The following is a 12,485-nucleotide window of genomic DNA, read 5'->3' as shown; positions in this document are numbered from 1 at the left end:
TTCTTTCTCTCTTCCTTCCCCTCCTCCCTCCCTCCCTCCCTCCCTCCCTCCCTCCCTCCCTCCCTCCCTCCCTCCCTCCCTCCTTTCCTTTCTTCCTTCCTTCCTTCCTTCCTTCCTTCCTTCCTTCCTTCCTTCCTTCCTTCCTTCCTTCCCTCCCTCCCTCCCTCCCTCCCTCCCTCCCTCCTTCCTTCCTTCCTTCCTTCCTTCCTTCCTTCCTTCCTTCCTTCCTTCTTTCCTTTCTTTCTTTCTTCCTGTTTTAAACAATGTCAGACACTTATCCCCTTGGCTACAACCATAACTTATTTTACAATGGAACTGTTGTATTATCTATTCTTGTACACAGAGTTTTTAAAAGCAGGCTAACAATTCTTAATATTATATAACTTTTGAAAGTTATATGCCTAAAGGTACAAAACTGACAGTGTTCAGTTAGTGACAAGACATCAGACTTACATGCTTGAACTTCCTTCATTTACGTGGTTTAGAATGAGTGTTTCCTGTTTTCATAGAACACTCATCCTTCTGTTCTAAGTAGAAAGTCACAGCAAGAGAAAGACTGTGGTTAGAGTCAACGGGAGTCTGCCCAGTGTCCGAGTTCCGCTTCACTTTTTTTTAATTAAAGTTTATTGGGGTGACAATTGTTAGTAAAGTTACATAGGTTTCAAGTGTACAATTCCATAATGCATCATCTATATATCATTGTGCTTTCACCACCCAGAGTCAGTTCTCCTTCCATCACCATATATTTGATCCCCCTTACCCTCATCTACCACCCCTCACCCCCCTTACCCTCTGGTAACCACTAAACTATTGTCTGTGTCTATGAGTTTCTGTTTCTTCATTTGTCTTGTTTCTTTGTTGTTTTCAGTTTTATATCCCACATATCAGTGAAATCACATGGTTCTTGACTTTTTCTCTCTGAGTTCTGTTTCAATTTACTGACTCCCCTCCTAATACCACATTTCACAATTCAGTTAACAATTGTAAATACGTTTCTATATATATTATATATATTTTGCACAAAGCCTAGTTTTAGGGAAAATGTAAAGAAGACTGAAATGGTAGCACATATTTAATCAATGAACTTCAAAATTAATAAATTACCTCAGGGAGAAATATTTTAAACTTAAGAGTTCAAGGTTTGGAGTGAATTTTTATTGCAGAGATTTTATCAAGAGCTCCTCAAAGAAATCTCCCAGCCTAATGCAAGGTATTTTCCATATCAAAAGAAAAACAAAAGCCATAATCTGTGTATATAATGTAAGGATTCATAATTGGCATTGAGTTTATTCATGGCCTCTAACTAAAGAAACCCCATTTACTGTAATTCTTGATAAGCAGTGAGTGAAGCTATATCATGTCATTCAAATTTCTCAAGGTAAGAATTTAAGACAATAGAGTTAGTCTTCTGGAATTCACGTTTCATTATTTATAATATTATGGAATGATCAATGAAAAGCTTTTTTTGTTTGTTTTTGTTTTTGTTTTTTAATTAAAGTTTATTGGGGTGAAAATTGTTAGCAAAGTTATATAGATTTCAGGTGTACAATTCTGTATTACATCATCTATAAATCCCATTGTGTATTCACCACCCAGACTCAGTTCTCCTTCCATCACCATACATTTGGTCCCCCTTACCCTCATCCCCGACCCCCCACCCCCCTTACCCTCTGGTAACCACTAAACTGTTGTCTGTGAAAAGCTTTTTAATGAAAATGTATTCACCGTAAAACTTAAAGATAATTTAACCACTCTTTCCTTTTTTAGAAGTATTCTATTTATAGCATTGAGCAGATCTTTCCCAGTTTTTCACTGTAATGATGTCATCTATAGATACATATGTTCTGAAGGTAACGGTGACTACTTTCAGACAGTTAAATGTCTGTTAGTAAGTATCATTTATGTGTTTAGTAAAAACTGTATACATGGTTCTGCCGTCGTGGATTTAAGTCTACATTAGCACTTAGTTGTATTTAAATTTTGAGGTCTTTCACTTAATTAAACTTCTGGCTAAACTCTATTTTTACTGTCATGTGAATTCTAAGAAACAAATAACATTTTACCAGCTTCATCACACGTAGCTATACTTGAAATTGGATTTTTTTCTTTAATCATGCAAGGGCAGGAGTTACCAGATAGAATTGACCTCTGTACTCTGTAGGATTATAAAAGTTTTAGAATCAAAGTTGATCTTGTTCTTAAGAGTTTAATTATTCCATATTACAGAATTTGTGTTAAGCAATATTCTTCACCCAGTCTAAAAGTCTACCTCTCACATCTGTCCTCTAATTTATGGTAATTACACTGAATCTTGAAATTTTGTATCTTAGCAACACCTTACAAAGGTGTTAATACCTGATAGTGGTAACATTTGGAAAACTTCATTAGGAACACTTTTGATAAAATAAGACCAGAGACAGTACAAATGAAGAATAAAACACAGGGTAAGCCCCTGGACACACAGGATGTTGTGGCTTAGGGATGAAGGAAGATGAAGAGGTCTCTGAAGGAAAGATGGTGAACAATGATATTAAAAATCAAATTCTGATTATCTCCAAATTTTGCTTCAGATAATTTCTTTGAAATTACCCAAGCCTTTTAAGTTGGTAGGTTTAAACTGTATTAGATAAGTGGATTTTTAAAATATAGAGTCTTTTCATTCTCTATGAATATATTTTATGATAATTGAATCGAATCCACAGTACTAGTATCAAGGAGTTGAATTTGTTCCCATATTTTTCAACAATATTTACACAGTTGCTGAGCTTTACTTGTTAGTAAGTGATGTACTTAAGATATTGACTTTTTTTTTAAACGAAATTTTTATTTTTATTTTTTTTTAATTGGGGAATACTGGGGCACGGTGTGTTTTTCCAGGACCCATCAGCTCGAAGTCATTGTTCTTTCAATCTACTTGTGGAGGGTGCAGCTCAGCTTCAAGTCCAGTCCCCGTTTTCAATCTTAGTTGCAGGGGGCACAGCCCACCATCCCATGCAGAAATTGAACGGGCAACCTTGTTGTTAAGAGGTAACGCTCTAACCAACTGAGCTCTCCAACCACCCCAAGAGACTGACTTTTGAAACACTTCATGAATTTAAGATAAAAAGTGATGTGAAATACCGAAACTGTTTTTGGTGTGTGCCTTTCCATATGGCTACCTTTCCTTATCAATAAAAGGACCAGCTACATCACAGTATAGGGAAATAAATGTACTTTGGAAACAGAGAATGTTACCTCCCTTAGAAAGGTAGGTATGCAGTGGGGATCTTGATTTTCAGGGGGAAAAAAAGATATAGAAAGAGTTCTGTTTTGCAAGTTTATTTCATAAAACAAATGCCCCACATCTTGGAAGAGATAATCACTGGGAAGAAAATAACTCTAGAAAGTAGGAAAGATGAGAAATGAAACTGGGCCAGGTTTTTTGGAAATGATTTGCCTCTAGGTAGGAAGTGACTTCATCAGAAACCAAGAGACCTATAACCCTAGATCTCAGGAATGATGGAGTAATGTGAAAGTGTAGAGACCTGGATATGGAATCAACATACAGAGTGCAGTCATTTATCTATAGGACTGTGCAGAACCTGTCAAAATACACCACCAAGAAAATGCTGATCTTATCATGTTTTATCTATGGCTTTGAGAGAGTAATGTTTGGACAGGAAGTAAGTCCCTGGGTTTCTTGGGAAATTCAAAATATGTGTAAGAAAAGAAGGTTGGTATTTGAATATCACAGTTTCTGGTGAATGTCCCGCACCTTCTTCTCTTACTTAACCTGTTGATTTACATCGTTCCTTCAAAATACTTCCCCACCTTACTGATCTCAGAAATCATATCTTTCACTTCAGATCTCTGAACCATCTTTTTTTCTTTATAATAAAGATCTGTAAGTAAATAAGCCAGTTAAATTTTCTGTTATTGGACATTTCAGATAACTAAAAAGCAAAATATTTACAAATCCTTCTCTTCCCACAGATGCATTAAAAACCACCAATCTGAAATTAATGAGAAAATATTTTGTTCTGTGTTTTTAACAGACATAATATCAAATGCTTTATTTGTCCTCTTTCTCATTGTAACTAACCATCGTCTTCTACTTGGGTATCTTTTAGGGTAGCTGCACTCAGTAGATGTTACCTCTAAACGAGTAATTTACAGAAGATTTTGGCCTTGGAGACTCTCATAATAGGACAATAAGAGCTCAATGCTGTTCTTGCAAAGACCCCATAAAACTCCAACACATGGGACATGCAATCTGTAGAATTAAATTTCAATATCTTTTCATGATCTAATCCTATGAAATAGCTTCCTACATTTGACCTCAACTGCTGCAGTGTCAACTTTGTTGATGGATACAGTTAAAGAAAACGGTGCTGACTCTTTCTCTGCACCCATTGTCTACGTGGCAGAAATAGAAGGGGCTAGACCCTCATCAGGGCAGGACTCACTAAATGCACTGTTAACCCACTCCAGGCCAATGAAAAAGCAATACCTAGCCCAGGAATAGCAAATGCAAGCAAAGCATGCCACCACCACTTTATACTTCCATCTCAGTATTTATCTCTAGCACCAAACTTGCCTTCAGCAGCTATGTCAACATAACAATCTAGAGACCCACTATAACCTGACGATAATAGACAGCCCAGTTAAAGCCCATTTCTCCTCTTGGACTAGCTTGTTTTTAGAATCTTAATTCCACAGGTCACTCTCAAGGATGCTGACTCACCGGAACTCTTCGCCATTTCTAGATTTCAGATTTGGGGATTTTTACTATGAACTTTAATCTCCTGGCACTAATTCAGTTTTGGCAACTCTTACCCCTGGCCTATACCAGCTTTTATACTCTTCCAGTAGAGATTGTTGCAGTCCACCCTTGAAGGAAACAGCTCATGTATTCAAAATGATGTCTAAATATAAAAATCATTCATTTTGAAAAGGAAGATAGTACTTTAAGTAATCTATTAATACATCTATGATTTATTCTACAGTTTGCTTATCTCCCTAGAGTAGAATTTTCTTTCATGTATCCAATGCTACTGAATCTTCCTTCTTTTTAAACTTCCTTTGATAGTCTCATTTCATTTAGTCTTATAGGACAACTCCAAAACACCTTATCTTTTCAAATTTTAATGTGCCTCTGGGCAAGTTACAGAAACCAGTATTGGAGACAGAAATCCTGTTTGTATGCTTATCTGAAATAAATCTAAGTCATGTACCTATGAGTACCATAACATTTATGCCTGTAGACATGTCCCTTTTGAAATCCAAGGTGAGGTTGAAGTAAAAGCCTTAAAAGCCACAATTTCTATTGTATCAGCTGCATGACTCTCTTATCATGTAAGTCAGATAAACCTCGCTCAGAGAAAAACTTGCACAAATATTTTGTAGGTCTTATTTTACTAGACACATTCAAACTCTTCAATCTTGTTCCTTTCCCATTATTTCGCTTATCTGCTCTTATCTTCGGAAGAGAAGGTTGTGTCTATAGAAGGAACATTTCCCAACTTCAAGACTTGCTATAAAGCTACAGTAGTAGTAGAGTGGTATTGGTAAAATAAAACAAATAGATAAATGGAACAGAATAGAGAGCCCAGAAACAGACCCTGTAAATATAATCAACTGATCTTTGACAAAGGAGCTAAGGCAGTACAATGGAGCCAAGATAGACTCTTTAACAAATAGGGCTGGAACAACTGGACATCTGCCAGCAAAACAATGAATTTAGATATAGACCTTACATCCTTCCTAAAAATTAGCTCAAAATGGATCACAGACCTAAATGTAAAACACAGAACTATGAAACTCCTAGAAGATCACATAGGCGAAAACCTAGATGACCTTGGGTATGATGATGCCTTTATAGATACAGCAAAGACACAATCTATGATCAAAATAATTGATAAACTGAACTTCATTGAATTAAAATTTTCTCAGGGAGAAAATACTTGGAAAAGACAAATCCCATAAAGGACTGTTAATCCAAAATATAAACAACTCAAAACTCAATAAAAAGAACACCTAGATCATTGGTCTTCATGTCTATGAATTCTTAGAACAGCTAACAATAAACAAAATATTTTGACATTGTCAGGAAATAATGGAAGTCAAGAGATGGATGGATCCAGAAACTTTGTACCACATACATTTTCTGAGAAGGATTACTTTTTAATCTTACATTCTAATGTAATTTTGTGGAAATGAAAAACTTAAAAGACCATTTTGCAGATGTATAAAAATTCACATGCATTCTGCTTAAGAAGCCTGAACATGAACTATGGAAAGGACATTAGACTTTACTGCTCTTTCTGAGGTCTCTGTATGATTATGTATATTATTCCTCAACCTGTAAGAAGAAAATAGGTTATTAAGTTTGACACAACACAGAGATAAGTAACAACAGGAAGGGTTTATTTCATTATCATTAGCTGTATAGCTCTGGGATTAGGAATTCAACTACTTGATTTAGAGAGCACTAATCTGCCATCACAAGCTTAAATATTATGAACCGTGAGTCCTTTAATTCATGCTGAGCTAAAAAGAGAAGTGGTTTTATGCCCTGAGAAAACAAGTCCTTTTCCTCCCTCTTTCTAGTGTTTGTCCTCAAATTGCCCTGATGTAAGTGTCTATTAGGAGCCTATTCAAACTTGGTGGTTTATCTTCCAACTGAGTCAGACTTTAGATATTCAAAAAAATTTTTTCCTTAATGAGAAATCTTCACCTGTTCTGAACAGCACAGTATTCAAAATAGTTTTGTTTTCTGATTTAAATATGATTCTCTTTTCAACCAATCTATTCTTAAATGTTAATTTAATGAATTCTACTAAATAAAATGGACTTTTGCAAATGGACTTTCGAGGGACTTGTTTTGTAGTAATGATGCATTATTTATTGTTCATATTGTCTAGAAATCCAGTATTGAACCATTTTATATGGGCTTGGAGTTTTCTTATACTGTCCCTTTAAAAGTGTGTAAAAGAGGTCAGCAAGTTGTTAATCCAGGTCTTGGCACTGGGCATTACTGCAGAGATCTCAATGTCCTGTAGTTTCTCCTGCCAAAGTATGATGTCAGCAATTTGATACCATCATTGGGCACTGAGGGCATACAGTGTGCTGCCCTGGGTACACTGCCGCTCACTTGCACTGCTGTTTAGCACACATTTAAGGTCAGTCTAGATAATAATTGCTGGTAGTCCTCATCCTGCATGATCTGACTCTAGTTTAACTAGGAGTACTAATCCATAAAGAGAACGTTGAAATGTAATTAGCTTCCAGCATTGTTTGAGGAATCTGCTTAGACATTAATACTCACATTTCCTTCCATCAGTTTTTGTTGTAGTCGGTGTCCATTTGCTGATCATTTGTTCTTCTCTCTAAAAAGCTGGGGTACGATCAAAGAATCATCATATCTTTAAGCATGTCTATAAGTTTTTAGAGAGTGACTTAACCAGTACTTTTGAAGAAAAGATTAAAATGGCAGTCAAACGTCTATGCTTCATCCTGGTTGTACTATTAGGTTAGTGCAAAAGTAATTGCAGATTTTGCAATTATTTTTAACCTTTTAAACTGCAGTTACCTTTGTACCAACCTAATATAAATTTAGCTCTACAGTCTGCCTTCATCCCTGGGTTTCTTTTTTCTTTTTCTTTTTCTGTTTTTTATTGTTGTTGTTGTTTGTTTTGCTTTGTTTTAATCTTTAAATTGACACAATTTCCTTAAGTTCTTTTCTGCCTCCAAAAATTCTACAAGTTTATGAATGGTTATAAAATCAACACTTCAGATGAGCTTTTTTTTTTAGGAAATAAGACTTAAAATATAGGCATTCCATATGTTTTAAGTTTGACATGATAACTGCTCTGGTCTTAATTTCAAGACGATCAGGGAAAAAAAGTAATAAACTTTTATTCTTCCTATCACAGAGACTCATCTCCATATTAATTCAACTTTTGATTGTATATTAGTTAAGATTCTTTGGTCTCAAGTAACAGAAACAAAAGCATCTCCCAGAACACAGTGGCAGGGAGTACAGCTGGACCCTGTAAAGGAGTTGAACCAGAGCCTTAGGAACCATCAGGAGATGTGTGGCAGTCAGAGCTGGTATTTCTCTCTAGACAGTTCCACCCACAGCTCTTGGTTTAAAGAGCACTTTTTCAGAAGAGCTGTGCCTTTCCCAGCTTCCTCCAGTGTAAAGTTTTCCTCCTGTTACACTTCCTCATTTCAAGTGTCTTTGCTTTCTTGGTACTTAAGAGTATTTCTATTATATATTTATTCTATGGGTGTGCTTATTTATTATAGATCTATTTGTGTGTGTCTCACTGTGAACTTAAGCTCTCAGAATGTATGGGTCCTAACCATTAGATTCATTAATGTTTCCCAAGCAGCTAGCACAATAGCCACATAAAGTCAGTTCTGGGTAAGTGGTTGTTGAATGAATGAATAGGGCCATATGGTTCTTTTCATCTTTAATACTCTCTGTATGGTAAGCCTCATGCTTTTCTCTACATACAGGCTTGCTTCCATGTTCTTCCACATATGTGGGTGTCATTCTGACCATTGATCATCTACCTATGAATCCTACTTCCACCCTTGAGTGCATCACAGTATAATAACACAATATAAGAGTTGGAAGTGTCCCATCTGGCTTCATTCAAACTACCAATTAAAAATAAGAACGTTCTCAGGGCACAGTAAGGGAAAAATGCTAAGATTAGAATATAAACTCTCAATAAAAGCTTAGTCTTCAAGCAGGGAAAATGGGATCATTCAGTCTCTTCTGAACATAACACTGATGTATATCATGCAACTTTTTTTTCATTCCTAATACGTTCTCAGTACTAGTGCTGGGTATTGTGAAGGACTTAAAAAACAAAGGAAAATAAGGGTTTAAGAAAGTTCCTATTCTATGGAAACTTAGGCTCTAACTCTGAAGTCGAGTTCCACATAAATTAGGCAGTTCCAAATTAAACAGTAAAACAGTCTTCTAGGATCTAAATAATTATGGACTTTTCCCTTTGGAAGATTTTTGATTTATAAAGACCAAATCCTTGATAAGGTATGCCAACGGTGTGAAAAAGATCTATGTAAGTTGTATATACTAGGTCTGACAATTATGTTCTCAAACTTGCTGACCTTTTTTGATATCAAAGGGATTATTCATTATGAATTTGTACCAACTGTACAAACAGTTAACCAAGTTTATTATTTGGAAGTGATGAAAAGGCTGCGTGAAAAAAGTTAGTCGACCTGAACTTTTCGCAAACAATTCACGGCTCCTGCATCACGACAATGCACCAGCTCACATGGCACAGTCTGTGAGGGAGTTTTTAGCCAGTAAACGAATAACTGTATTGGAATACCCTCCCTCCTCACCTGTTCTGGTCCCTAATGACTTCTTTCTCTACCTGAAGATAAAGGAACTATTGAAAGGAAGACATTTTGATGACATTCAGGACATCAAGGGTAATACGACAACAGCTCTGATGGCCATTCCAGAAAAAGAGTTCCAAAATTGCTTTGAAGGGCAGACTAGGCACAGGCGTCAGTGCATAGCTTCCCAAGGGGAGTACTTTGAAGGTGACTGTAGTGGTATTCAGCAATGAGGTATGTAGCACTGTTTCTAGGATGAGTTCATAAACTTAATTGTCCAACCTCATATATGTGTATACACACATACACTAATTACATGAAAAAATTAATTATAGAAAAATGCTGTAGTATTTAAAATTTCCAACATAATATGTATTATTGACCTTTCCATAATCATTATTGTGTATAATAAAGAAACATTAGAAGATAAAAACAGAAATTATTACAGTGGTTATCTAGGCGGTGCAGAAAATAATGAGGTAGAAAGGACAGGAGTACAAGCTAGTTTTTTAAAAAGTATAACTTTCTGTATAATTGTGAATTACTTGACAAAGATTTGACACTGAACTAATTTTCCATTAGAAGAGATGCTTATTACATTGCATAAGACTAAAAACAGCATTTGTTTTCCTAAACTTATTAGGAATAATTCTTATTTGCTAGACCAATCATGCATTATTTCTATGGATTGTGTCATCATAAAAGAAAACAACTTCATTGAAAGTAAGTTATGATGAATTTGTTGTAAGAATAAGCAGTAATAGAGACCATTGATAAAACAAATTAATTGATTTTGCCTTTCTTCCTGTGTTATCACAATGTTATTCATGATCTTTAAATGCTTCTACTCAACTAAATTTAGCTACATGTTAATTAGTCCTCCTTTTACTCACTTTTTAAAGCCAATTAAGCATAAGAAAGTTATCAGCCTTGTTTTAGTGTCTGACTTTTTTTTCTCATGAAATATTTCCTCATTATTTGTCTCTTGGCACCTGTAAGAATCAGGAGCTAAACTAATGATACCTAATGAAATAAATGGAAGGAAATTAGACAATTTTGAAATAGGGGGAGAAATAAATGTATGTAGGCATCTTGGGGTGAGGTAGAGCACGAATAATAAAAAACTGAAAGTGTTGACATCTTTACATATTTGCTTCAGAAGGGCAAATTTGCAGCAACATGGATGAACCTGGAGGACATTAGTTAGGTGAAATATACCAGACACAGAAAGAAAAGGAAACTGCATAATCTCACTTATATGTGGAATCTAAAAAAGTCACATAAGTAGAAACAAAGTAGAATGGTCGTTACCAGAGGCAGGGAGTTGGGGGACATGGGAAGATGTTGGTCAAAAGGATCAAAGTGGCAGTTATATAGGATTAATAAGTCTAGAGATCTAATGTGCAGAATGATGACCATGGTTAATACTGTACTAAATACTGGAAATTTGCTAAGAGAACATTTCAGGTACATACACACACACACACACACACGCACACACACACACACACACACACACACACAGTGAAATCTATGTGAGGAGATGGATATGTTACTTAGCTTGACTGTAATAATCATTTTACTTTGCATATGCATATAAATCATGTCGTATACCTTAAATATATACAATTTTACATTTTTATTAAAAATTTATATATATATATATTTATACAATTGTATATATTCAAAATTTTAAATCTTTTAAATAAAATTTAAAAAATAATGGGCAAAAAGGTGTAAGGTAGAGTTAAAAGAAATTTAGGAAAACTTATTGGCCTTCTCTAAACTATAAAATAAAGGTAAAAAAATTTAATAGATTTTTGTAAGTTGCTAATTCAGTAGTTTACCTTATTATTAACATTTATCTTTAATTCTAGGCTGCTGTGTCAATACACTGAGGTGATCATATTTTCTGATCGAAAATACATGTAGATATACCTAGAAATTTTTCTAAATTTTAAATTTGTGAGTTGTGGTATTGACAATATTAGAAAAGTATTGACAATACTAGAAAATTTCTAGTCAAAAATTAGCAAAATTTAGAAGGTCATTGATTTGATTTAAATGAAAAATAATGTTTCAAGAGTGGTACATAAATGCATCTTTTGCACTGCATAACTAATATTGTCATCCTTTAAGACAATGTTCCTGAAAGAACTCATTTTTGAAATAAATGTCAATTCTTTGCCAGTACATTAGTGTCTTCTATCTTTCACAAGGTCAGTAATATTATGGTATCATAGTGGATAGTAAATGTTGACCACCTTTTGTGTAAGACATACATGTATCATCTATTTTCTTGAAAACAAATTCAGTACATAATTTCTAATTAACTGTACACTCCTATTTTTAAACTCATTGCTGTCGTGTTAATTGCAAAACAAAATAGTATTACTGAACAACAAAATTATACATTTATATTATACCAAAAAATGGTAAAACCATTTTAATGTATGGTTAAAACAATCTGAACCATACAGTTGATACTGATGGCAGAACTACTCAAGTTCTATTTCCTACATATACTTTATGTGTACATCTACCCAGTGATTTCCCATGCTTTCCACTCATCCCACCAACTGGCTTCAGGTTGCTTCATGTATCTCTCAGGCAATAGCAAAGGCCCTGGACATCAGATTTGAATACTTCTCTAATATTACACAAAAACGGACAGAGTTGGTTGTCTCCAGTTGCTTATATCTGAGAGCACTTATCAGCAGGCACTTTGCAAGCTGTCCTTGAAAGAGAGGTATTGAGTATGTTCTATCTGGTCTGGAGAAGATCAGTAACAAAGATAGATTTCAGATTTAACCAGGTGTCCAAACTGCAAACTTTGTCCACTGTCTGTATTACTAGTTGAGACAATGGCAGACATTACAAAAATAGAGTAGAGGCCTGTCAAACCGACCCCTGTGTATAGAGAAGGACTTCTGGCATAAACCATTACTTGCCTAGGGAAACGTGTGTGTCACCCTAGTAATAACCATGGGGAAGGATAGAGTGGAAGCTGGTATTGCTAAATCATGTCCAGTATGTCAAAGCTAGAACAACTTGACTTACATATGACTAAAGGATTTAGGGCACATTGAAAAGAACATAGGGAGGGGTTCTATTTCAGTCTGTTC

The sequence above is a fragment of the Rhinolophus sinicus genome, linkage group LG05, assembly GCF_036562045.2.
Source record: "Rhinolophus sinicus isolate RSC01 linkage group LG05, ASM3656204v1, whole genome shotgun sequence".
NCBI lineage: Eukaryota > Metazoa > Chordata > Mammalia > Chiroptera > Rhinolophidae > Rhinolophus > Rhinolophus sinicus.
Note: the sequence above shows the minus strand (reverse complement) of the source record.